Here is a 27864-nt window from a genome sequence, read left to right on the forward strand (position 1 = left end):
TCTTTACTTTCCAATTTATATCATGTCATCAGAGCTTTAAAGAGCAGCATACAATGTCTCTGGCCAAAAGAGCTTACAATGCAGCAGATTGATACAGATCTTCCTGAGAGGTGATAAAATGGGATTGTGCTGATGCAAATGTTTGTGCTTCTTTTCCCTTGAGACAGAGATTTCCTTCATCTCCAACTTTACAGTCTCAGGCAGATCAACTGAAGAGTGGGCCATCTTCTGCCCAGCGAATACTGAGTCTGTCTTCAGTTCCTCCCTCCTCAAACACCACAAAGGGTGATACGTCAGTGTAGGGAGTAGGGTGGAGGTGTGCAATATAGCAATCATCTTCCTGAAAGGGGAACTGTAGGATGATCACACCTTGCAGGCATTTTAAGGAAGAACCAGCTTGTGGATCACTCAGGGCACAGCCTGGTCTATGACAAAACTTGGTCATGGCTTCTCATTTTAGCATCTCCTTCAAAGGTCAATAATCCTTTACCCCTGGGGGAATTCTGCACACACACAAAAAAAAATCAAAATTCTGCAAAATTCTGCATACTTTGTCAAAATAATGCAATATAATCACACCAGGTTCAACTGTTTTGGTAATTTATTTAAACTACAATACAAAAAAATCACAATAACTATTCAGCATTTCCTAAGCACATTAAAGTTAAATTACAAACACTTGGTAACTAATACCCTGCATTCCAGTTATAATCCTGGATTTTCATTTAAATTACATTACAGAACACCAAACAGCAAAAATAATAATAAAAAAAAGTAGAATGTCATTTTAAATTGCTCAGACTTTCACACATGAAAGTCATACAGTTTTGGTAATCATTGTCCTGGACCTGGCTGGGTACTTTGGGAAGTGCTTGGTTCTGATTGTCCTGATATTTTATTGACTCTTTGGTAAATGTTTTATTTGCCCTCAAAGTCTTTTTTTAAAATGGGTAAGTAAAATAAATCCTGAGCTGTAATCTAACCCCATTGTGCCACTTTGGCACAGAAGTAAAGTGAGAACTCCTGGATATGAGTCAACAGTGTGCCCTTGTTGCCAAGAAGGCTAACAGCATTTTGGGCTGTATAAGTAGGGGCATTGCCAGCAGATCGAGGGACGTGATCATTCCCCTCTATTCGACATTAGTGAGGCCTCATCTGGAGTACTGTGTCCAGTTTTGGGCCCCACACTACAAGAAGGATGTGGAAAAATTGGAGAGAGTCCAGCGGAGGGCAACAAAAATGATTAGGGCGCTGGAGCACATGACTTATGAGGAGAAGCTGAGGGAACTGGGATTATTTAGTCTGCAGAAGAGAAGAATGGGGGGGGGGGGGGATTTGATAGCTGCTTTCAACTACCTGAAAGGGGGTTCCAAAGAAGATGGCTCTAGACTGTTCTCAGTGGTACCAGATGACAGAACAAGGAGTAATGGTCTCAAGCTGCAGTGGGGGAGGTTTAGGTTGGATATTAGGAAAAACTATTTCACTAGGAGGGTGGTGAAGCACTGGAATGGGTTACCTAGGGAGGTGGTGGAATCTCCATCCTTAGAGGTTTTTAAGGTCAGGCTTGACAAAGCCCTGGCTGGGATGATTTAGTTGGGAATTGGTCCTGCTTTGAGCAGGGGGTTGGACTAGATGGCCTCCTGAGGTCCCTTCCAACACTGATATTCTATGATTCTATGAAAGCACACAGATCCTCCTAGCTGAGGATTCCCTTACTGTCATTTATAATAAGGCTCCTTTACATCACTCTGGGGATGTAGGGGCCTTAAAACTTTTACAGGTTTTATGCTCCTGGGGAAATTGACTGAGAATGGAAATAGTTAACTAACAAAAGTAACGTTAACATTAACTTTAACAGTCAGGCTGCTACATTTCTGCTTCAGAGAATGAGATCAATTAACCATCAACAGTAACTTTAATGATGTTACTAACTACATAGTCAGGCTGCTAATGCCTCAGAGAATGAATCAATTAACTCAAAGAAGAACAGGAGTACTTGTGGCACCTTAGAGACTAACAAATTTATTAGAGCATAAGCTTTCGTGGACTACAGCCCACTTCTTCGGATGCATATAGAATGGAACATATAATGAGGAGATATATATACACACATACAGAGAGCATAAACAGGTGGGAGTTGTCTATTAATTAAGAGAAAAAAAACTTTTGAAGTGATAATCAAGCTAGCCGAGTACAGACAGTGTGATAAGAAGTGTGAGAGTACTTACAAGGGGAGATAGAGTCAACGTTTGTAATGGCTCAGCCATTCCCAGTCCTTATTCAAACCGGAGTTGATTGTGTCTAGTTTGCATATCAATTCTAGCTCTGCAGTCTCTCTTTGGAGTCTGTTTTTGAAGTTTTTCTGTTGTAATATAGCCACCCGCAGGTCTGTCACTGAATGACCAGACAGGTTAAAGTGTTCTCCCACTGGTTTTTGAGTATTTTGATTCCTGATGTCAGATTTGTGTCCATGGGTCAATTGTATAGCTGATGTCCCTTGATTGGGCATCAAGCAGGCTAGGCAGTGCTAATGTCAATCTGTCTGGGGGTGTCACCCAGACACATAGCACAAGTTTGAAATACAGACATACCCTACATATCTATAACTCATAAGACAAAGGTGATACAAACATATAAACAAGATTATCATACTGGGCAAATTATAACATTTTTGCAGATACCTCACACAGTATATCTGGCACAACTTATTGCCATTTTACAATATTGGTATTCATGATATCCTAAAGTGTCTCCCATATCCATACAGAGTCACATAAACACATATCCTATGCCAAAAAAATCTCATTCCCAGCAATCAAAACCAATTAAACTGCCTCCTACCCCAAAAGAAAAAAAAAATCCCTCACTCCCAGCAACCAATACCAATTCAGTATTTCCTCTCCCTCCTCAGCACACCCTAGAGACCAAAACCAATGCAATGCCATTCCAAAACTCACTCTCTGTGACAAAACCCACTTTTAGTTTCTCTGTAGCTATTTGGAGGCTATTTGTTCATGGCCACATCTTGGGCTACTTGCTACTCTTCACTGTTTCACCAAGTCTGAGGAAGCCATCACACGCTTGTCATCCACCCTCCCTGCAAGCCAGGAGACAGCTACTGCTGCAGGGAGCATCCTGAGCTCAGTCACCTGACAGGCTCTTCAAATTCCCCATTCCCCATCAGGACTCAGGGGAGAGAGGGGCAGCTCTTCACCACCACCCTCCTCAGGCTGCTGCAAACATCCACTCTGCACAGGGCTCAGGCAGCTTCGCTTTTGGCTCCAGTTCCCACAGTGCATTCTGGAGCAATCTGAGGTGCTGGCATCATGAACATGGGGTCATACTCCCAGGGTCTGTGAAAGAGAGGGATCATTGTCCAGGATGGGTTGTAGATTATTGATGATGCGTTGGAGAGGCTTAAGCTGAGGACTGTAGGTGATGGCCAGTGGAGTTCTGTTGGTTTCTTTCTTGGGTTCGTCTTGTAGCAGGAGGCTTCTGGGTACACGTCTGGCTCTGTTGATTTGTTTCCTTATTTCCTTGTGCGGGTATCGTAGATTTGAGAATGCTTGGTGAAGATCTTGTAGGTGTTGGCCTCTGTCTGAGGGGTTGGAGCAGATGCGGTTGTACTTCAGTGCTTGGCTGTAGACGATGGATCGTATGGTGTGTCCGGGGTGGAAGCTGGAGGCATGAAGGTAGGTATAGCGATCGGTGGGTTTTCGGTATAGGGTGGTGTTAATGTGGCCATCACTTATTTGTACTGTGGTGTCTAGGAAATGGACCTCCTGTGTAGATTGGTCCAGGCTGAGGTTGATGGTGGGGTGGAAGCTGTTGAAATTGTGGTGGAATTCTTCCAGAGTCTCTTTCCCATGGGTCCAGATGATGAAGATGTCGTCAATGTAGCATAGGTAGAGGAGGGGCGTGAGTGGATGAGAGCTGAGGAAGCGTTGTTCCAGGTCAGCCATAAAAATGTTGGCATATTGTGGGGCCATGCGGGTGCCCATGGCAGTGCCACTGGTCTGGAGGTATATATTGTCACCAAATTTGAAATAGTTGTGCATGAGGATAAAGTCACAGAGCTCAGCAACAAGTTGTGCTGTGTCATCATCAGAGATACTGTTCCTGACAGCTTGTATTCCATCTGTGTGTGGGATATTTGTGTAGAGAGCCTCCACATCCATGGTGGCTAGGATGGTGTTTTCTGGGAGATCACCAATGCGTTGTAGTTTTCTCAGGAAATCAGTGGTGTCACGGAGATAGCTGGGAGTGCTGGTGGCATAGGGTCTGAGCAGAGAGTTACTTGTACTCCTGAATCAGCTACTTCTAGTTTTCACAAGAGTCGGATGTTAACTTGGGTTTCCTGGCCAAGTTTTAATGTGGGTATTTACAAGCTGCTTTCCTGAATTTCCCCTCACCATTTACAAACAAATCAGCTGCAGCAGCACAGCTCACCCATATTGATAATCCATAAAGAAAAGAAACATTGGGAAATTAACATCTAATGCTTTTCTACTCCTTTCTCCTACTCCTCCCCCTTCCCATAACAACATGTCATGCTTATTAAGCATCCACCGCGCCACACTTCACACCAAACAGGAAAAACAACTCTTAGGAGGGTGACAGTACAAATTTTTCCTTCCTCCTTCAACCCATTAAATCATCAACATGCAGACTCCAAATATATGGTTTAGTGATGGCTCCTTTTTGGAGGCAATCATCAGCAATACACTACCAGCACATGTAGACCCATGCGTCTTTCTAGAGCAGCTGACTAGGACACATCAAGTCCTGTGCAAGAATCCCAGCTGTCTTATGGTGCTACTTTAAGTCAAATGCACGCCAATGAACACAAACCAATTAAACACACACTTTTTGCCAAAAAATCTCATTCCCAGCAACCAAAATCAATTCAACTGCCTCCCACCACTAAAAGAAAAAACAAATCCCTCACTCCTATTGACCAATATCAATTCTATATTTCCTCCCCTCCTCAGCACATGCCAGAGACCAAAACCAATGCAATGCTTCCCCCTCAAAAAAACCCCCAAAAAACAATAAAACCTCACCCACTGAACAAATCCCATTTCTATTCTCCCCATAGCCACTGAAGACTCCTCTTTATGGCCACGTTCTGGGCTACTTGAAACTCTTCACTGCTTTGCCAGGTCTGAGGGAGCCATCACAGGCTTCTCACCCTGCTGGAAGGAGCCATCACAGGCTTGTCACAGCTACTGCTGCAGGGAGCATCCTGAACCCAGCCACCGGCCAGGCTCTTCAAATTCCCCATTCCCCATCAGGACTCAATGGAGAGACAGGCAGCCCTTCACCACCACCCTCCTCAGGCTGCTGCAAACATCCATTCTGCATACAGCTCAGGCAGCTTCGCTCTCTGGCTCCAGTTCCCGTAGTGCATTCTGGGGTAATGTGAGGTGCTGGCATCATGAATGCAGAGCAGCAAATGTTGCTTCCCAGCAAGTCCCCTGCAGGAGGGAAAGAATGGAGGGACTTATGGTTCTGTATGATTTAAAAAAAACAGGACTCTCTTTCAATACACAGAGGAAAATTTTAAAAACAGACACAGTCATTGAGTGACAGGGGCCTGCCAAGATACTTCCCAATAATCCTATGGGACAGTCCAGTCCTGGATCATTGGTGCACTGTGGCTTTGTTCACCCTCACCCAGTCAGCTGACAGGTCATTGCTTTATGCAGTGTTGTAGCCTTCCCACATCCGGGACTGCACCCAGTCTCATTTTGAGGCGGATTTGGAACAATCTGTAAATTTAAAATAAAATCCTCACACACTTCCTGTTTTTTAGAGTTGATAACTAGTATCAGTTCTGAAAAGTAAGTCCCTAACACTTGCCTTCTTTAGAAATATTTTGCTAATTGCCTAAGGTTTCCATGTCTCCTTCCCTCTGCTCTACACAATCCCCTAATACCACAAAGCTTCGCCTCTGGGTAACCTTTGAAACTAGCTTCTGCAAGGGCTAAATAGGAAATTGTTCAAGCAATTAACATTTTTAGAAAACTCTGCTTGACTCTGCCTCCGCAAAGCCAATAGGGAAAGAGAGTGGCTTGAGGATGGCCTATGCTACAGCATTACCAGCCTAAAGATAAAAAATTATGAGGAGTCAGGCCACACAAAACCATTAGATTGGCCAATCTTTTAAAAAAGATTATTATATGTTTCTTTGATCTCTCTTGATTTTGTATCCCCCATGCCCAGCCCCTGTGTGTGTGTGAGAGAGAGTGAGAGAGACAATTCCTGTTGCACAAACTCCCAAATTTATTATTGTGGAGAACAGATGATGTTAACTTGGAATTTTTTGATCTGAGTTGTTGTTCTAGGAGAAGTATTAAGCAAAATTGTATGATGGGGTATGTTGTGGGACAAAGACTGAAAAGAACATATGTAATGGGGTTCACAGACATGAGGCTTTTCCTCTGGCAGTAAGAAGGGTTACAGAACACTCTTGTAATGTTTATTATGTTTAATCTGGTTGAATAAAAGCTTACTGGTTTTTCAAACCCAGAAGTTGAAGGTGTTGTCAATCAGTATGTAGTAGAGTTCACTCACTGAACGCGAGCAAGTGTGTGCATGCCTGCAGTTTTTCGCCCTCAATTTCTCTGCTCACAGTGCCTCCTGTCGGCCGCTGAGCTCATCAGGCAGGTCTTTGGTGACTCAGACCTCTGGCCAAGTCACACGCAGTCCGTATGTTAAATGGACCAAACCCCTTCTGGGGCATAGGGTCCAGCCAGGACAATCTCACTGTCCTCAGTAATATCCTGCAGCCCTCCATGGGCTCAGTCCCTTAACAGTCCAACAGGTTCTATCATGGTACCCTCAGTTGGGTTCTGGCTACCTGACAAAGATTCCTGCTCTGGGATGGACTAGCGCTCCAGGGCTTCCTTCCTAGGGCGCTAGTCCATCCCTCTGCCTTCCCTTGCGTCCTCAGTGACCCCAGCTCTCCAGCTAAGCCACTCCTCTTGAACTCAGTTCATGGACCCCAGCCCTCCCACTGAGTCAGTCTCAGTTCAGCCCCTTTTCAGGGATAACCCAGTTCCAGATGTAGCAGTTCTCTGGTTTAAACTCCCTTGCTCAGGGCTTAGCCACTTCCCCAGTGACTGTTTGGAAGAGAACCAAGCCAACCCACTACTCTGGGTCCCAATCCAGGGACACTATACGTAGGACCCATGTGCCACATCTCTTTAATTAACTACATTTCCCTGGGCCACTTCCCCACGGCCCTTATCTTCTTTGAATCCCAACAACCAGCCAGGAACACCTTCCTTACTCCCCTGGTGCCTACACACAGACTGAATGTACAGCTCTGCAGCTTCTTTTATATGCGCCTGCTTGGCCCTGATTGGCTGCTTCCCTGCAACCTCTTTCTGACTGGCTGTGTCCCATGCAGCCACTCTAGGCAGCTTGGAGGACTCAACTGGCCTTTTCTGGGGCAGGGTGTGGTAGGACCACAAGGCCTCCAGGTCTAGTACAGCCTGTTGGTTTGGAAAAGATCTGCAGGGCCTTGGAGAGACTGAGGTAGGAAAAGGAGCCAGGACCACCCCATATTTACAGGCAAATGGCCCTGGTGCAGGAGATCTCACCCCAACATCTGCCCATCCCCTACCCAGCAATTATTTCTGGCTCCCCAACTTCCAAATCCATCCTTTCCCCCAAGTCCCCACATCAGTTGGGACACCCAGTATTTCTGTGTGTCCCCCTCAAGCCCCGTAAGTTCAGCTGACCTCTGCTTCCCCTGGAGTTCTTTCATCTGCCCACCCAGGCTTGGCAGAGCTGCAGTGGGGTCCCCTTTCACCCTCTCTACTCATTCCCATGCCATGTTCTGTGCAGGGGAGCGGAGGAGCTCTCCCATTGCTCACAGGAGCAAAGAGGGAAGGAGGGAATGGAGCTACCCTGAGCTGCTGGACTCTTTCTGTTGCCCCCTTCCCCACCTGCTAAAATGGCTTCAGGATGCAGAAGAGGAAAAGGGGAGGGAGCTCTTCCTACAGCAGCTCTGACTGGTTGCTCTTCCCAGGCAGGCAGCTAGCCAGATGGGGATTTCCCCAGAGGGGTGGAACTTCTTGTGTCATCACAGATTGGGATGCACCCCCCCAGCTAAAATTCTGTCACTCACCCTCTCTCCCCTCCCCCCCCAACAAGATCATGGGGGAAGTTGGCATCACTATACTAGAGCAGGAGCTTCAGAGCAGGCCTCAGGCTCCTCCCCCAGATCCCTGAGCCAGCCAGTAGGCCCCTCTACAATTCAGCTCCACAAGCCATTTGCAAGTTTCTACTAGCTCGAAAGTAGATCTGGCAGTTCAGCACACTGAACCAGTCAGGCTGGTTGTCCTAGGCACTAACTACCAGGGATCGCTGAACTGCTGTTCCACTCAGCCTTTGTTGCTGGGTGGTTGTTTTTTTGGGGAAGGGTGGGTTGCCGCTCCCAAAATGATTTCCATGGAAACAACATGGGCTGTTCCAAGAACCAGCTGTGCTGTTAGTATCTTCATGACCGCCTGATCTGCTCAAATTCCAATGCAGCTTCAAACTCTGGTTACCCCATAGACTCTCCTCCAGCCAAATGCCCAATGCACCACCAACCAGCTGGGAAGAGGTGTGTGTTAATCTCCTAGCTTACTATCATGACAAAAGGTAACCTTCTGGATGAATGAATTGATTTGTGTCTGTAGAGGGACTTTCCAACACCATGGTGACCTAAATCAATACAATCCCCCACAGCCTATCCTAGGTACCCAAAACCAGTCCAACCTCCCTCTCCAGTGCACCCCAGTGACCAAAACGTATTCAGCTCCCCCCCAAAAATGCATCATGGTGACCAATTTAATTCACTGTTCTCATAAATGGGCCTACAAATTTAGCCTACTTGTGCATTCAAGTGTAAAGAGTGATTGATTGTTCATAAAATGTCACAATAACCTATAACAGTAACTGTTGATGGGGAAATGTGCAAAAGGGAGAAAAAACAAAGTGATTAGCTAAAACAAAAGGGTCTGCTGACATAATTCAAGGACTCTATTAAGACCATGTCTGGTATACAAGAGAAGGGTGGGAGGACAAATTAAATGACCAAAATTGGTAAGGCAGAAATTAGGCCTAATTGGTGAACACAATAATGAGGGAATGGGCTCTTCTGTCACTCACCCACTTTCCAGGTTCTTTGGGGAGGAAATATGGAGGTGTGGAGGTGAAACAAAGGGGAATGCTGCCTGACTGAAGGACAAGAGAAGGGGGAAGGAAGGAGCTTCCCATCACGACTGCCACCACCACAATCTCCTGGGACCCCAGACCTTCTTCATCCTAATCCTAAGAGATCTCCTGAACAGACCAGGTCAGAGAGAGGGACCCAGATGACACTGGCACCTCCACCAGTTCTAGTTAAAACCTGAACACCACCTGGGATGTGAGACTCTGTTTTACCCTCCAACCCCACCCCAGGTGTCCTTTTTCTTCCCCAGCCAATACTGCTTATTTTACAATACTGCTGTAAGACTCTGACCAGAAGGAGGCAGCTAAAAGCAATGCCCTAAACAGTCTGATGATAGAACATGTTTCCCCTGCCTCAGAATGGTTGATAAGACCATGTGCTGTGTTTGTGTTTTTCCAGTAGTTAGGTTGTAAGTGAAAGTCAACAGCAGAGGCAGAAGCTGCATTTTCTATCTTTGCTGTTCTTTTCTTTCCCTTTTTGTCTCTTTCTCTTGGTTTTTGTTTGTTTATTTGTTTGTTTGTTTTTAGGAAACAGGATTGGAGTTTAACAGCAGCAACAACAATAGCACCAGCCTATGTCAGCTAACTTCTTTACTTTTCCCCCCAAAAGAACACTTATCTTTAATACCATCCAATAGACTGTCAGATGGGGGGGGGGAGTTTCTGACTAAAAATCTCTCTACAGCATAAGGGAACAAGGGATGTTAAAAATTAAAGCTTTTTTGATCGTTTACATTTCCAAAACTTTCATTGTTTCTTCCTGCCTGCTCTGTCTTTAATAATAGGTCGGAAAGATTTTGAATGGTTTGTTTGACATGGCTCCACTCTCACTTCAAGTATTGATTTTCTTTGGTATGAGGCAATCATTTACATCCATGATTGCCTCTGTTTATTCATCTTTAAATTAGGAGAGAGGTAACTATTTGAAAAGTTGTTGTGAAACTTAATTATTGTTTTGCATTTTGAGAGCCTTGGAAGCATGGTGTTATGTTATCTAAGGGCCTCATCCAAAGCCAAATAAATTTAATGACTACAACTGACTTTCCATCACACCTTAAGTGCAGACAGCATCATTCATATAAATGGAAAGTTATTTATTTCATATTTCATCCTAGATAATAGGATATTTATCAATATTTATCCTCATTGCGCCTCTGCTTATCCATCGTTGAAATGAAACTAATACTTACTACTCCACAGCATATTTTCTGGCTTAATAATTTGTTGCTACTCTTAAGAACCTTGGAAACAAGTTGCTAGCTAAGTGCAGGCACGGTGACTATAATAAAAAAAAGTGATTATTGAAAAATTCAATATTTATAAAAATATTTATCAATATTTCTTTAAATGCATCAACATTTTCATGTTTGTATGGGGCTCTGACTGGACTAGTCGCTAGAGAGGGCACTAAGATCGTAAACACTTTGATAGTCCTGGGAAGAGATGTACACATACATAACAGCCCATGCACTGCTATTGGGCATTGAGCTAAAGTCAGTGCTCCACTTGGCCTCTGGAAGAGCTGGTTGGCACTGTGCAATACTGCAACAATTTTGACAATACCTGTGGTGTTTGTCGCGAGACTTGGCATACAGGCCTTCGATAGAAGTAAGTGAATTTTTTTAGATGGCCAACATGACACAACTGTGTAAGTTCTATATTAAGTAAATCATGGTTCCAGAGGGGTCTTAGACCAGTTGTTCGTGAGTGCTTAAAACATTTCTTCTGTCCTTCTCAAGCTACACTATTCCCATGTAACAAACAAGGAATAAATAAAAGGTTGTAATGCAGCATGTTAGGAATTTTCACAGAATGTCCATTGGGATGGTTAGTCTAACTGTAGTATAGTCCGAGTTCTCTGCCCACTGATACATTTTGATAATAAAATAGAAAAATCCCATTGACTTTAATCAAATTGTGGCTTTTGGGTAATGTCCACAGTGTGGGTCTGTGTGGTGGGGCTGTACTACATCTGGAGATTCAGCAGGAATTCTCACTAATTTGGGCTTTGGTGGGTAGATTAAGGATTGAGCAAAACTCCTCACACACTTCAGGCATTGATTAACTTTGATTTTGGCAATCATTGACCTTTGAGGTGCCTTACTTTATTCATCTTGAAAACGGGGATAATGGTAAGTATTTATAAAGTTATTAATTACACTGCTCTACAGCCAAAAAGCTTCTGAAATAAATGTAGTCAAACTTTACTAATTCTGGATCACTGAGAATGAAAATGATGCTTAAAATCGTTGATTGGCTCTAGTTTTCAAGATATATACTGACCCAATAGCATATGACCCTTGACTTGGGAATGGCGGAGGATAAGTGAGTTATAAAGGGAAGGGATCTCAATTTAAACCAGAAATGACTAAAATACATCTTTGACTGGCTGTATGAATAAATCTATGACAGGGTTTGGACAGTACTTGCTTTTTAGGCAAAACAATGAATGATGCAATCTGAAGCTGGTATTGCGTCATACATGATATGAATTGCATCATGTTATTCCTAGAAGTCATGGATGATGCAATCATAACGAAGCTTACATCACTCTGCTGAACAAATTGCCCTAGATCAGTTCTAGAAATCATACAGTGTCGTGCTCTCTTATTTGTCAATGTTTGATTTTGCAAAGGGACACATTTCTGTTTAGCCAAAGTGAGCAGAGATGCCTTGTACTTGTGTGAACAGTGCAGATAACTTCTGCTATGTTTGTGGTGAAGTGAATTTTGCATCACAAAAGCGCAGTACAACCACTATGGTAAAGAAAGCCTATCACCTTTATTTTGGCTGCAAAATTGGAGATCAGGACAAGAGGTGGGCCCCACACATATGCTGGAACACTTGTGCAGCAAATCTTTGCCAGTGGTTGAACAGGAAAAGGAAATCTATGCCTTTTGCAGTGACAATGATTTGGAGAGAACCAACAGATCATACCAGCAAGTGTTACTTCTGCATGGTGCCTCCAGTTGGGAGAGGTGTGTCAAAGAAGAAAAAGTGGACTGTGCATTATCCAAACATTCCATCAGCTATATGCCCACTACCCCACGGAGAAGGACTGCCGGTTCCTGATGCACCAGAATCATTCTCACTTGAGTCAGACGAGGAAGAGGATGAAACTTCTGGTCCCGATCCATCAATGTCACAGGACCCACATTTTCTCCTACCCTCCTCCTCTGAACCACACCTCATAACACAAGGTGAACTGAATGACCTTGTCAGGGATTTGGAACTACCCAAGAGTAAGGCAGAGCTGTTGGGCTCCAGACTATGGCAGTGGAATCTCCTGGCAGGTGATGTTAGGGTTTCCATGTTCTGTGACCGTCAAAAGGATCTTGTTCCATTCTTCTTCATGGAAGGTGATCTTGTAGCCTGCAACAACATCGATGGTGTGATGGCAGCCCTCAACGTCATTCACAATCCAGATGAGTGGAGACTGTTCATTGATTCATTGAAGACGAGTCTTAAAGCTGTTTTACTGCATAATGGCAATGTTTTGCCATCAATTCCAGTTGGTCATGCAGTCCATATAAAGGAAACCTAAGACAACATGAAACAACTTTTGAGGTGCATAAACTATGACCAACATCAGGGGCAGCTTTGTGGCGATTTGAAGGTTGTTGCTCTCTTGCTTGGTCTGCAGACTGGATACACAAAGTACAGCTGTTTTCTCTGCGAATGGGATAGTCGTGAAAGAGATTCCCACTCCATCAAGAAAGATTGGCCACTCCGACAGTCATTGGAGCCTGGGAGGAAAAGTGTTCAGCATCCACCACTTGTTGAATCAAGGAAGATTTTGTTACCACCCTTACACATCAAGCTGGGTCTGATGAAGAACTTTTTCAAGTCCATTGACAAAACACAAGCAGCTTTCAAGTACCTCCGTGGAAAATTTCCAAGGTTAAGTGAAGCTAAGATAAAGGAAGGTGTCTTTGTTGGTCCTCAGATTCGTGAACTTCTTCGAGATGATGCATTTGATCATGCACTGCATGGCAAGGAAAAGACGGTATGGAAAGCCTTCCAGTTAGTGGCAATAAATTTTCTCGGAAACAACAAGGCAGACAACTATAGGTTGTTGGTGGAAAACCTCCTCAAGGCATACAAAAGCCTTGGTTGCAACATGTCACTAAAGATACATTTTTTGCACTCTCATCTAGATTTTTTTCCACTGAACTGCGGAGCAGTGAGCGGGAGCGATTTCACCAGGACATTGCAACAACGGAGAAACGCTATCAGGGCAAATGGAGCCCATCAATGCTTGCAGACTATTGCTGGACAGTGACAAGAGATGCTCCATTTAATGAATACAAGAGACAAGCCAAGAAGCGCCGAGTAGACACTGAATAGGACTAAACTATGTACATAATAGTTTTTGGCCTTTTGTTTCATAATAAATGTTATTTATATAACCCTTTTGCTGATTTTTAAAGTGTTACAGAAACAGGACAGGTGAAATATTATCATGTAAAGCATCCATAAACACATGAAAAGACCTAGGTATACAATTTATGATTAAAACTCTATTATCTACACAATATACATAGACATAAAATGTAAAAACTTAAATATCTTAGAAACAGTAGCCAATCAGTTGTTTTAATTGTCATATTTGAATTCAGCACATCAAAATACATAATAAATAGCACATTTTATCTCTGAAGCAGACGACTTCTCAAAAATTGTAGACCAGTGTTATTGTTTGGCATTTTGAGATCCTTGAAAGCACGATGTTATGTTATCTAAGTGCCTAATTCAAAACCAATTACATTTGCTGGAGAACACTATTGACTAGAGTGGATTTTCACTCCTTAGTGCGGACAATATTATTAATATAATTAGAAAGTGATTTATTTTAGGGCTGATAAATATCCTAATTTCTATCGTCACTGAGCTCTGTTTATCCATCTTTAAAACAGAGATAATATTTACCTACTCCACAGTGTGTATTCTAGAGTCAGCAATGCTTTTACTCCACTACTCCTCACTGCCTTCCTTAAACCCATGGTCTATTAGGTCTGGTCTATACTACCCGCCTGAATCGGCGGGTAGAAATCGACCTCTCGGAGATCTATTTATCGCATCCCGTCGGGACGCGACAATCGATCCCCGAATCGGCGCTCTAACTCCACCAGCGGAGGTGGTAGTAAGCGCCGCCGACAAAAAGCGGCAGAAGTCGATTTTGCCGCCGTCCTCACAACGGGGTAAGTCGGCTGTAATACGTCGAATTCAGCTACGCTATTCACGTAGCTGAATTTGCGTATCTTAAATCGACTCCCCGCTGTAGTGTAGATGTACCCTCAGTTGCTTTGGTTACTGGTAAAATATCCTCACAAATTTACTGGGATATTTTCCTGTCATTTTACACACAGGAACAAAATAATAAACATATTGTATATTTCCACCCTAAATCAATAGATAATGATTCCTCCCGGTGCCCCGCCATTCCTAACATTTTGTTGTTTCTATTTCATTTAGGATGAAGTCTCTATTGAGGGTCAGACCACGTATCTGCAGCCATTTTGCAGCTACTTTTCGGCCCCTCACATCCTTCTTCATCCCAAATGAAGCCTCTTCACTTCTCACAAAGGCACATCAATCCTCATTCAGCAGGTAATTCTGGCAATTCACACAGTCAGTCCTCTAGGGTACAGTATTTTAGGGACTGCAGGGTTTCAGGTACATGTATGGAACAGGGCCCTTATTTTTCTGAAAATGTGGATGCAGTCCTGTTTAAAAAATAAAATAAAATAAAAACACACACACACACACACACGCACCACAACTCTTCCCTACCGAGAGGCCTGTGTCCTGCCTAGACTCCTGCAAAATCTGGGTCTAAGGAATGCCCATGTCTGGAGCTTGGGACACAGTTTTCTACATTATGAGGCCCCTCTCAAGCAAGAGAAAATAAGGGAATTAGGAACAATAAATGCAGCAGTCACATCTCTAGTGCTATCACAACTTTCTTCCCTGTATTTCCCTTGGACTGTAGAGTAGGCAGAGGGTGAGGAACATCTCTACTGGGAGGACAATGTATTTGTAAAGGTCCAGTTTGGGGAAGGGGCAACTGAGAGCTCCTCCAATAATCACTTATAAAGAGATTATTCCCTAAAATCCTTTATCTCTGAGTAGTGTAACACTCCATCCCTGATTAGATGGAGTTTATTTTTCCTTATGTAGTGGCCAAGACCAGCAAGAATGGCTGATGAAAGAAACCACGTAGAAGGGACCATATAGGCACTAGGCAACCATGGGGCTCACTGGTGGTCCGTGCTTTTGCCCATTTAATTGATATGAGAATTTCAGGGTATGCAGGAGTCCAGTTCCCAAAATAAGTTTGAAATTTCTGCTGATGAAACAATAGAGATTTTATTAGACAATGGAAGGAAGCTAGATTAATATTCATGTTACTGGGAAGTAGAATTATGGGGTGTTATTAATGTAGATTATGGCATATGGGGAGGCATATTTCCTTTCCATTCATTTTATTTTAGGGTGAGTGCTCCCTCATGGGTCAATTTAATCAGTTACTCTCCTTTGCCTGTCCAGGTACTCTGAGGCTCAGCTCTTCATGCATTATGATGCTTTCCTTGAGCAGAGCAAATCCTTTCCTGCTGAGTGAGTATTGGGATTCCTTCACTTCTTTCTCTGTGTGTATATTGGGGAGGGTGTGTGGACATGTCTGTACAGGGCTTTGCGTGCAAACATGCTTCATGGTTACCACCTTTCTAAAAAGATAAACACAAGACAAGAGATTCTCTGCAGTCGTTGTAAGGAAGAAACAAATTCTGCCTCATATTGGGCACTTTCTGACCAACCATTCCTTCTCATGTTAACATTCTTGCGATACAAATATACCTTTCCCTCACTCCTGACTTCACCCTGTTACTACCTATGTAGTGATTGTCATATTCTCCCATATTACTGCACTTCAGTTCAGGGAGAAAGTCTAAATAACACTTTTTTGCACAGTAATTCAAAGACTCAGTCACTGCTATGGCAGAGGAATTTACTGCTATTCCTATAGTTGGAAATCAGAGCTGCCCTGGTCCTTATTAGCCTGAATCCCATGGCCTAGCACCTGCCACTGACACTTTTGGGGTTCAGAGTAAGATATTTATTTTCAGCTACTTGTGGGGCTAGATCATGTTATCTCTATTGTCCCATGGAATAATAGGCTCACTTGTTTGGGTAAAGCACCTTTGGTTGTTCCTCTTCTCACAATTATTTACTTGTTTCTACTACCACAACAAAGACAGAAAGGCTTTGAACTGTGGATTTTAGTTGGAGGCAGGGAAAGGGGATTTAAACAGATTGTACTGGCACAGGTAAATTTAACTGCATTAACAGGGACCAGTATGGCATATTGGGGACAAGTGGGGACATTGTTCAGCTGCTAATATTTTGTATCTATTTCTCTTATTTTAGGACATTGTACATTAGCAGAGAGCTCACATTCAATCATTGGCCCCATGAAGTTTGGGCTGGCTACATAATTCCAATCCCTTCCTTCACCCGCCCCCTTCAGTAAGTAGTCAAGTTCTCCTTAATTCTAGCTTGTGTGGGAGAGAGGGTCTGTAAGGGTTCAAATGCATGTGAGGAATAGTGCTGCCAGCTTCCTGAAAATGCAAGACAGTTCTCTCATTCCAGGCATTGTAAGAAAGCTGCACAGTCACTCTCTCAGCTTGGGCACTGTCTGACCACTAACAGGGCTGGTGCAACCACTAGGCAAACTAGGCGGCTGCCTAGGGCACCAAGTGGTTGAGGGCGGACAAAAGCACGCTCTGGGGCGGTAATGGAGTGGAGGTGAGCTAGGGCAGGGGGGCGCGGGGAGGGCCGCTTGCAGCAAGTAAGCGGGGGGGGGAGGGGCATGGCACACAGGGGAACCGCTCCCTGCCCCAGCACACCTCTGCTCCACCTCCTCCCTGAACATGCCGTTGTTGCTCCACTTCTCCCGCCTCCCAGGCTTGCGAAGAAGAGAAGCAGAGTGGGGCAGCGTGCTCAGGGAGGAGGCGGAGCAGAGGTGAGCTGGGGTGGGGAGCTGCTGCACAACTCCTCTGGCTCGGGGAGAGCTGCCGCGGGGGGGGAGAGGGGCGCCTCAGGGCGGGTGGGGAGCTGCCGCAAAGCTCGGAGAGGAGGCGGAGCAGAGGTGCGCTGGGGTGGGGGAGCTGCCGCACGGCTCCCCGGGCTGGGGAGGGGAGCTGCTGTGGGGGGGGCACCTCAGGGCGGAAGCTGCTGCAGGGCTCGGGGAGGCGGGAGGGCGCAAGGTGGAAGTTTCACCTAGGGCACGAAATATCCTTGCACCAGACCTGACCACTAAATAGCCCCGGCCATGACTTTACATCCATAATTAGAGCAAACTGTCCCACCCTTTCCTTATTTATATAGTTCCAGCGGTGCTTTACAGAGAAGAACAAAGGCAAGGTCTCTACTTGGAGACCCTACAATCTCTCTGGACAAGGGATAGGTGAAACATGTAAAGCCCATTATTCCCCTTACTTTAGTTCTTTGCCTGCTGCTTCTTCCCCCTTACCCAGCTGAAAGATGCTTGTATAGCCTCCTTTAAAACAATACACATTTTATTAGAGAAGGGAGGAGGATTGATACAGATATGAGTGAAATATAGACTGGCAGAGCTGATAAAGGGGTTAGCTCTGCAGCAGCTAACACTTCAACTCTCTTTTTCTTTACAGCTGAGCTCTCCACTGTCACAGCTATTGCGCCGTTACTGCCAGCTGAAGACCCTTATTTTACCCCAGACCAACCTCACATTCCAGACTGGGGCTTTCCTAAATCACAACTGACCATCTTCCTCCCAGTGAGTATTCAGAGTCTCAGCCATTCTTCCCTGATTGTACCTCAGAAACGGGTTTGCTATTTGCCAATTTGTACAGGGCTTTGGGTGCTGAAAATGAAAATTCAGAACTAGAGCCTACAGCCATTCCAAGGAAGCACCAAACTTTGACTCACTCAGGGCATTATCTGACCTATGGCCAGATACAATGGACAAGTCCCATTAAATTGGAATTGTTGTGAGTGAGCCTGCTAGCATTGACTTATGAATATGTATGCAATGTTTATACAGAGTTCCTTATTTCTGGAGTTTACTGCTGCCTAGTGCAATCTTTTACTTGTTACTTCTGCCCTCCTTGGGCAGAGAGGCTTTGCATTTTCTCCTCTAAAACATGATGGAATTTATTAGGGGTCTGAGGGAAGGAGAGTGGATTCCTATAGCTGAAACGGGCAGATTAGTTTGTCAACATTTATTATTAGTTTAATTTTCCTTATGTAGTGGCAGCTGAGTAATAGTTGTAACAGTTTTGGGAAAAAAAATATTGTTTTGTTTTCTTTAACTAGCTACAGATAAAGAGATAAATGTATAAAAATGACCTAACTAAACTGAAGGGAACTATAATGAAAATAATGAATTCAAAACCAGGCAAATAAATAGACGATGGTAGATAGAGCACCATCACCACCATTAAAAGTCTCCCAATAACGATATAGATTAACTTCAGCTAGAAGTTAGGAAGTTTCCAGGGGTTTTAATAGATCAAATAATGTGCTTCCAATAACTTATACCATGGAAACTTTAGTAAGGACATATAGGTTATACCTATATATATAGTGGGGAAAGAGGTTAAAAATCAATAAATATTAGGTAAATGTAAAAGTTTTCAGAGTAATACGATAAGGAACTTTCAGTGATAGTAAATCTAATAAAGAATGAATCAAAAAGTTGTGTGAATGTGTGTATAACACTTAAGTTTTATAAGAGGTTAAGAATATAAACCTTGTTGTTTTTATCAAGTTTCCATATAAATTATAATAGGGAATAAAATGATGGACTTTTTTGTTTTGTTTTAACTAGTAAAAATTGCTGTTGGTAAAAAGTTTATAGTCCTGCTAAAATGGGAGGAGAGATATTTTCTGTTATTTGTTTTATAGACATAATAAATGCAACCCAGATGATAGAAGGTGAAGCCCTATTTATCCTCTCTCTTCTTGGCATAGGTGCTTGCTGGATCTTGGTATGGTGGTGTGAGTTCGGAGACTGGAGTACTGAGAGCGACAATACAATGGAGAAAACCGAATTTAACTGCTCTTACTAATACTGAGGTTAGCTGTCTTTTTTGCAATCCCTCATCCTAAGAGTCAAAATATAAAGAACTGAATTGAGATCACAATGGGATCTGTAGAAAATACAGACATAGCTGCAGAAAACACCCACAGATGTTCTCTATCTTTTGCTGCTCCTACTATTTGGGGTGTTTTATGTACCCATGATTTCCCCTTCACCAGGACAAACAGGATGTAACTGGTTTATAGAAGAGGAAAAAGGAATAATACAGGAAAAAGCAGTTCAGTCAGGACAATGGCAGTGTATGTTAAGAGATGGTTCTGGGATAGTTGCCGTCTCCACTAGTCTCCTGGTTGTCACAATTAATCCAACCACTACTACTCATACCCATATGGAAAAATCCATATCCTTCAATTTCCTAATATACTTTTATAGCATGATATGCCCCTAAGTGGATAAAAGAGGAAAAAGAAACTATATTAATAAGGTGGGCTCATAATGATCTGAGTATAAAGAATGATATTTAATAATGTTTACTCACAAGGCAGATATTGCAGGGTAGTATTTCAGTGTACATCTCAGCAAAAGGTTGTACCAAGGGGACAGCTAAGTTTACAAGGACCTTGGTTTAGTCAGCTAATAGAACAGGGGAGTGGATATGAAAAAGATAAGACTCAAACTGTGTTTTCATATTGGTGTGAAGGCAGTACAGCTATGATGAGAAGGTCAGAGTGGAATATGTAAAATTATTGGTCCATATATTGGTTCTTATAGTTTTAATAAAACTTTTACTGTAATATGGATATCCAAGCCAAATCAAGTGAAAATTGGTCCTTATGTGGTAAAAGCAGATATCAAATGACAGTTAGTATTAGAACCCACATATTCCTTACAAATGGAGTGTGCTAGACTTAACCCCCATGAACATCTCAATCATACAACCACAATGTGCAAGTATATAAAACCATTACTTAAGGAATGGAAAAGATGGGTGCAAAGCCAAACTCAGATTTTACCAAAGCCCTCTACTGAAAGAGTCAAAAGAGATTTGGTACAGTTTCAGGAGGAGCAGAAACAGGTCTTACGGTACTAAACAGTATCGACAAGGGAGTATTCCTTATAAATTACATGCAATAGAACAGCATTTAGGTGCTTTGTCTAAACGCCTAAAAATGCCCCTCAATTAAATAAGTGCTGGTCATTACTTGATAGCTAGTCTACTCCCCAGCTGGAAAAGGTTGCAAGAAGTAGTTCTAGTACTGTTACAAACAATAGAAGTGCTTCAAAGCAATGTGTCTATGGCACTAGCTTGCATATAAGCAGAAACATGGACCAATGGTTTGGTAAAAGATATTCCATTCCTGATTATAAGTGGTATTTTGCCATTTGAAATAAGTAGTATGTTGAAATAGGTTACTGTTTAGGAGCAACATTTATATTCTTGGTGGAAAATGATAAATTTTACAGATAATGTGCAGCAAAATGAAATGTCTTATGTTCAAATAGAATGGCAATCCCCTATTATGGGATTGGGATTAAACGTCAATTATAGTGTAATGCAACCAATGGAACACAAATTATGGGCCATAAATCAAACCACCGTATGGAAAACAGTAGAACTTAAAACTTGTATGGAAGAACATGGAAGTGGATATATTTGTAATAATGATGTTATACAATCTTATGATATCTGTTTAAATCCAGAAAAAAGGAAAATGCCATTGTCAACTAAATCCATTTTTTAATACTGGATCTGTGGTTGTGTATATAGGAAATACAAGTGTATGCATTAGAAGTTGATGCAGAACAGTTTAGTGTTAATTATTTGTTTAATACAAGACACAATCCTTATGAAAGTCAATGTTTATGTAATAAAGTTTCAGTGATTGGATGTGATTTTAACTTTACATTACCTGAAGTTGAATACAAGGAAGTGAAGGACCAAAAGTATAAAGTGTCAACCCAGTGCCACTGAGTATGAATATCAGTTTAGTTAAACAATTGCTAAACCATTCTGATTTGCAAAGATACTTGCAAAAGGCTCAGGAAAATGCATGTAAAAGTATGATCACTATACATCACTCAACTGATGAAATTAAACAAATTGTGGAACAAGTAAAAAAAGAGGTATTTTTGGGATGGTCATCTACTGCCACTGGAATTTTAAATAAAATGCTGCACCCTATTGTATGGATAACTGAAACATATTGTTTGTGTAATATCTAATATTTTGGACCAGAAAAATTTTATTATATTCCAATTTGCCCAGAGGATTAGAAATTGAAAACAGTTTGTTAAAAGATCTAAAAATGGTTCAGGAAAAGTTGGAAATTGAAGGCAAACTTGTTAAGAATACTTTAAAAACTGTAAACAAGTGCATGTCACTGTTTGTGTAAAAGTTTAAAAGAAAGCAACATAAGCAATCTTAAATTTTTTGTAATGATTGTAAAAGTTTATATAATAGTTTAAGATTTAGTTACATAAATATTAAGTTACCATTTATATGTGTTTATGTAATGTAATTGTTAAAAGCTTGTAGCAATTGTCTCAGTTTTGGCAAACTGAAGACACCTGTTATAGAAATCAAAGCTGGTATACACACAGGGTTGTGATTACTGTCTACCATCCTATCAATAAAAGTAAATTTTACAGGAAAAATTTACATCTTGCGTATGGTAATTCTAATGCTTCAAATCTTGGTGGCAGTGAAAAGCTTATTCCGGTACAGGATGTAAGGAGGCTCAGGAGCTTTAAAATAAAGCCAAAGATGGTCATATCATTCTAGTAAGGCAGAATCCGGGGTAGTGAGGTATTGTGCCAACAAGAAGAAAGTCATGCTTGGTCCTAAATAGGAGCCTTGAGCCAATGTTGGGCAAGGTCAAACACCCATTGAACTCACTAGTAAAAGTGAGGGTCAGATAATAGATACTATCACACCCTCAAGAAGGGGAATATTACCAGAGAAAATTCTCCAGTCTCTACTGTGTATTTCTGAACTCCATTTTGAATAAGTAAAAATCACTCCACCTGAGATGGATGCTGTGGACCCTGAGCATGCTCAGTAAAAAATTAGGATTTCTGGGGGGGTGCGGGGGGAAGGTGCCCTGGCAAAAAGCCAAGTGTGGGTGTGGGGGCTCGGCAGAATCACAGCTCTGAGGTAAGGACAACAGTAAGCATGTGCAAGATTGGCAACTATTGGGCATGTGCAGTAAGGGGTGACAGTTCAGTCAGTTAAGCAGCTAACTGGTCAGAACCCTCTCATACTGGTCACAACTTGTTTTAAAGGTCAGAACTGTCGTTCGGAATTTGGAGGTAATGGTCAGGATTGAGCATGTGCGAGGGAGGTAACGGTCTAAGACTAGGAAGGTATGTAAAGAAAGAGCTACAATGTAGCATAAAAGGCCAACTGCCAACAACAGTTTTGGAATCCAGAAGCTGAGTCGAGAAGGAGAGAGGCATGCAGGGAGCGTCAGCAAGAGAAGCCATACAAAAGCTACTGCAAAGAAAGCGGAGCAGAGCTGACTGACCAGGAACTGAACAGCAGCAGCTATTTGATTTTTAAAAGAAAGCAGTAACCGATTTATAGAATAAGCTTAATCATCTTTTAAGTAAGTATAGTTTAGGATGGTATGTAGTATTTAATGTGTGCGCATTAACTATATGTTGTCTATGTAATTTTAAAGCAATTTAAGATCTGCTGTCAGCAATTTGTTGCAAACTGGCCACTTGCACTAGATCACTTGCTTAGAATCATTTGAACTATATGCTATTGTAGTTTGTGCTGTTTAATTTGTATTAAGGGATTTGTGTCTCAGGGCCGCCCAGAGGATTCAGGGGACCTGGGGCAAAGCAATTTCGGGGGCCCCTTCCATAAAAAAAGTTGCAATACTATAGAATACTATATTCTCGTGGGGGCCCCCTGCGGGGCCTGGGGCAAATTGCCCCACTTGCGCCCCCCCCCAACACACACACACACACCTCTGGGCAGCCCTGTTGTGTCTCTGGGATTTTGTGCCTTGTTTAGGATTTTTAGATCATATAGTAGTAGGGGATTGTTATTTTAATAAAAAGATGTATTCTTTCTAAAATAAAGTATACTGCCTGTGTCAATTACTTTAGCGGAAGGTTATATCCGTGTTCTTTAGTGTTTCCTTAACAACTCCGGGAAACTTTTACCTTGGGAAGAACAGACTAAGGGGGCAATAGGCAGATTATTATAGCAGTGCCCCAAAAATCCATTTTGGGGGTAACACTGCCTCTTCAACAGCATGGTATTAACTGATGTTAGATCTCACACTGCATCATTGTCAACATAGGGTGGCCTATCTGATAAAGATGTCAGCTGGTAGCCAAGCTCAGGGTACAGGTAGATGTTGGCTAAGCCTTGCAAATGGTCAAATACCGAAGGTAGTTTATATGTTTTTGTCACACTGCCCCTTGTATATCAGTTTCAAAGAAATAATAAATAGTGCCCAATTGCGAGAAGTTCCACCAAACAGAAAGGTCTAGAATATTACACATTCGTTTTCTTTTTCTGTGCACTTAGCCCATCATTTAATATAACAACTCTTTCTCTGGTATGTGTTTCTTTCTACTGCTGGAGAATCTGCCTTCTTCATTTTACTCCTTCTCAACATGCTGGTGAGAACCTGTAGGAATGCATGAGTTTTGGAAGCGGTTCTCATCCTGTATTGTTTCCACTGCACTACATCTGTGCAGCACTGCAGTACACTGGGAGAAGTTGGACCCTCAGCAAAGCATTGTATTCCCTTGGGTGTCCTCTTCTTGAAGTGCTAGTAGTAGTACAGCACAAAGAAGGAGCACAAACACTGCAACATGAGGTCCTTAGCCATCATTTTGCATAGTAACCATTCTTCAGTTATAAAACTGGTATGAGAGGAACGGGAATAAGGGACACGCAGAACCTGTGGCGGGGGGAGATGCAGGGAATCCCTAAAATAGAGGGGGGTGGGAGAATGATGCAGAAGACGCTTGTGGGAGAAAGGAGCTATTATGTGTGCAATGAGCTTGGCCTACATAAGCTTCAAAGTGTGTGAGGCCCTGGTAATTCTTAGCAGTTATAAACCTCAGGCCACGGTTCAGCTTCAAAGTGCCTCCCACACATGAGCTAGTTAAACCTCACAACATACCTCTAGGGTTACCATATTTAAAAAATAAAAAAAGAAGACACTCCACGGGCCCTAGCTCCGCCCCTTTCCCACCCCCCGGCCCCACCCCAACTCCACCCTTTCCTCAAAGTCCTCGCCCTAACTCCCCCTCCTCCCTCCCAGCCATGCGAAAAGGGCTGCCCGAGCGCTACCGGCTTTACGGTTTGCCGGGCAGCCTCCAGACCCTGCGCCCCCGGTCGGCGCTTCCCCAGTGCAGCTGGAGCCCAGGGGGGGAAGCGCCAAGCTGGGGGCGCAGGGTCTGGAGGCTGCCCGGCAAACCATGAAGCCGGTAGCACTCGGGCTTCGGGCAGCCCCTATGCCTCCGGACCCTGGGCTCCCGGCCGGGCACTTCTCCTCCCCGGCTCCAGCTGCTCTGCTCCGGCGGCGCAGGGTGCGGAGGCACGGGGGCTGCCCAAAGCCGGTAGCGCAGGCTCGGGCAGCTTGGGTCTGAAACAGAGCCGAAGTCTGAGTCCGGGGAGGAGCAGAGCAGCCGCGGGAGAGGAAGTGCCCGGCCGGTATTTTTCCCGGACACGTTCGGCTTTTTGGCAATTCCCGCCGGACGGGGGTTTGATTGCCGAAAAGCTGGACATGCCCGGGAAAAACTGGATGTAGGGTAACCCTACATACCTCACAAACACACACATGAGAACTACGGCAAATAGTTATTCCCCTGAAGAGGCAAATACCCACACGTAGCCTCTTGAGAGGTTCAGGGTGGGAACACGCAGGCTTCAGTTCTCTGAGGCAACGCACAGGCTCAGCTCTATGTTCTTACTCCACTGCAGGGCAGAGAAAGACTGGTGTAAAAATTCAACTGTGCTTCAAAGAGCAGCACTCTGTTCACAAGGAAATTGAATAAAGGAAACTGCAAGGCCAACATGCTCTCCAAAGGAGCATCACTTTTGCTGCCTTCTTTACAAATAAGGACTCATTGCCATTGTTCCAGAATCAGCCACTTGTAATTTTCACATTAACTCAGGTTTCCTGGCCAAATTCTAATGTGGTTATTTACAAGCTACCTTCCTGAATTTCTGGAAAATTAAAATCTAATGCTTTTCTGTTCTTCTTTCCTACTCCTCCTACCTTCCCATAACAACATGTGATATTTATTAAGAATCCACAGTGCCACACTTCACACCAAACAGGAAAAACAACTCCTAGGAGGGCAACCTTAAGAATTTTTCCCTCCTCCTTCAACCTAGTAAATCATTATCATGCAGTCTACAAAGACACAGTTCAGGGATGGCTCCTTTATGGATGTGATCATCAGGAATGCCCCACCTGGTGGGTAGGTCCATGCATTTTTCTAGAGCAGCTGACCAGACACTTCAAGTCCTGTACAAGAATCCCAGCTGTCTTATCTGGGGTTACTTGGTTTGTCTAGATCTCTTGAATCTTCATTGACACCAAGACCCACACAAGCCCTGGCCAGAGAACCCCCATCACATTCCAATGTCCCTCCCTGAGTGTTGGGAAGTGGAGTGAAAAACTTCCCAGCAGGCTGGTGCCCACCGTTTGGCATGGGGAGAGGTGTGCATTCCAAATCACTGCCACAAGAAGAGGGAGACTGAAAAACTTCCTGTCAGGTCCCCAGCTGGATGAATGAATAGATTTCTCACTGCAGGGGGGCTTTCAGATACCCGTGTGAGCAAAATCAACAAAACCTCCAGCCTCAACACATCCCAGTGACCAAAACCAATGCAATGCCCTCCCCCAAAAACTTATCCCCTGCAACCAAAATCCATTTTTAATTCTCCCCCCAAGTTATTTGCAGTCCTTTTCATGGCTAAGTCCTGGGCTACTTGCTACTCTTCACTGCTTAACCAGGTCTGAGGGAGCTGTCACCCACCCTCCATCAGCCAGAAAACAGATACTGTTGCAAGGAGCATGCTGAGCCCAGCTACCTGCCAGGCTCAAATTCTCTATTCCCCATCAGGACTCAGGTGAGAGACAGGCAGCCCTTTGCCTCCACCCTCCCCAGGCTGCTGTGGGGATCCACTCTGCACAGGGCTCAGGCAGCTTCGTTCTCTGGCTCTAGCTCCTGCAGTGCATTCTGGGGTAATGTGAGGTGCTGCTGCCATGAATATGTGGCAGCAACTGTTGCTTCCCAGTACATTCCCTGTAGGAGAAAGAGAATGAAGGAACCTATGGTTCTGTATGATTTAAAGAGACAGACCTCTCCTTCAATACACAGAGGAGAATTTTAAAAATAGACAAAGGCATTGGCTGGCAGGGGCATCCCATGATATTTTCCAGTAAACATATGGGACAGTCTGGTCCTGGATTATTGGTGCACTGTAGCTTTTAACTCACAGTTTCACCTTCACCAAGTTAGCTATCAGTTCATTGCATTATGGAGTGTTGTAGCCTCCTGACATCCAGTATTTCACCCAGGTTCCATTAGAAGGCAAATTAGGAACAATCTTGTAAATTTAAAAAACTGAATGTGTGGGGGGTTTGTTTTTAAAGTTGGTAAAAAGTATCAGTTCTGAAAATTAAATCCCTAACATTTGCTCCTTTGGAAATATTTTGCAAATTGTCTAATGTTTCCTTGTCTCCTTCCCTCTGCTCAACACAATCCCCTAATACTACAAAGCTTTGTGTCTGGGTAACCTTTGAAACTGGCTTCTGTGATAGGAAACTGTTCAAGAAATTAACCTTATAAGAAATTCTGCATGTTTAATCTGGTTGAATAAAAGCTTAGTGGTTTTTCAAACCCAGAAGTCAAAAGGTGTTTTCAATCAGTGGGTTTGGAAAATATCTGTAGGGCCCTCAGATAAGTTAGGTAGGAAAAGCAGCCAGGATCACCTGATATTGACAGGCAAATAGCCCCTGGTTGGGGTGAGAGCTTCTGAACATTTGCCCATCTCCTGCCCAGCAATTAATTCTGGCCCCTCACCTGATATCGGTGAAATTCCTCAGACTCCATTTTGTGTCCCAAGCTTCCATTTTGAATAATCATAAGTCAATCCACCATCGGAAGCTGCAGGTCATCTACAATTGTAAGCTGCAGGTCACATGATATTTCTGAGCGTGTGTGCATTACAAAAGTAGGCTAACGGTCACAGCCACTAAATGTAGGTAAAAAGGTCATAACTGAATATAGGCTAAATGTTACAAAAGTGGTAAACAATGACTGACAGATAATGGCCCACATGGGCTGACAGTCAGCTAGCCAACAGAATGTAAACAAATAAGATGATATAACAGATAGCCAATGAAATGCGGAATCTAAAAATAGATTGTATAAAAGACCTGACACGTAACTGTCTGCCTTTTATACAATGCTAAGACAATTAGTGGAGAGGGAGAGATTGAGAGAAGCTGGAACCAAGAGGGGAGAAGAGAGCAGATGGAGCTGTGGAGCAAATCTGTGGAAGAGCTGGA

General features: G+C 43.3%; 1 long non-coding RNA gene across 1 annotated transcript; it reads right to left on the reverse strand.

Moving 5' to 3' along the window:
* Window positions 1-27495, reverse strand: LOC117880406. Its single transcript, XR_004646517.1, has 2 exons — window positions 27377-27495; window positions 1-503 (listed from the first exon to the last, which is right to left on the reverse strand). It is a non-coding gene; the product is annotated as an uncharacterized LOC117880406 (long non-coding RNA).
* Window positions 27496-27864: the final 369 nt, after the last annotated feature.

Source organism: Trachemys scripta, chromosome 7 (genome assembly GCF_013100865.1).
Source record: "Trachemys scripta elegans isolate TJP31775 chromosome 7, CAS_Tse_1.0, whole genome shotgun sequence".
In the NCBI taxonomy this organism is placed as follows: domain Eukaryota; kingdom Metazoa; phylum Chordata; order Testudines; family Emydidae; genus Trachemys; species Trachemys scripta.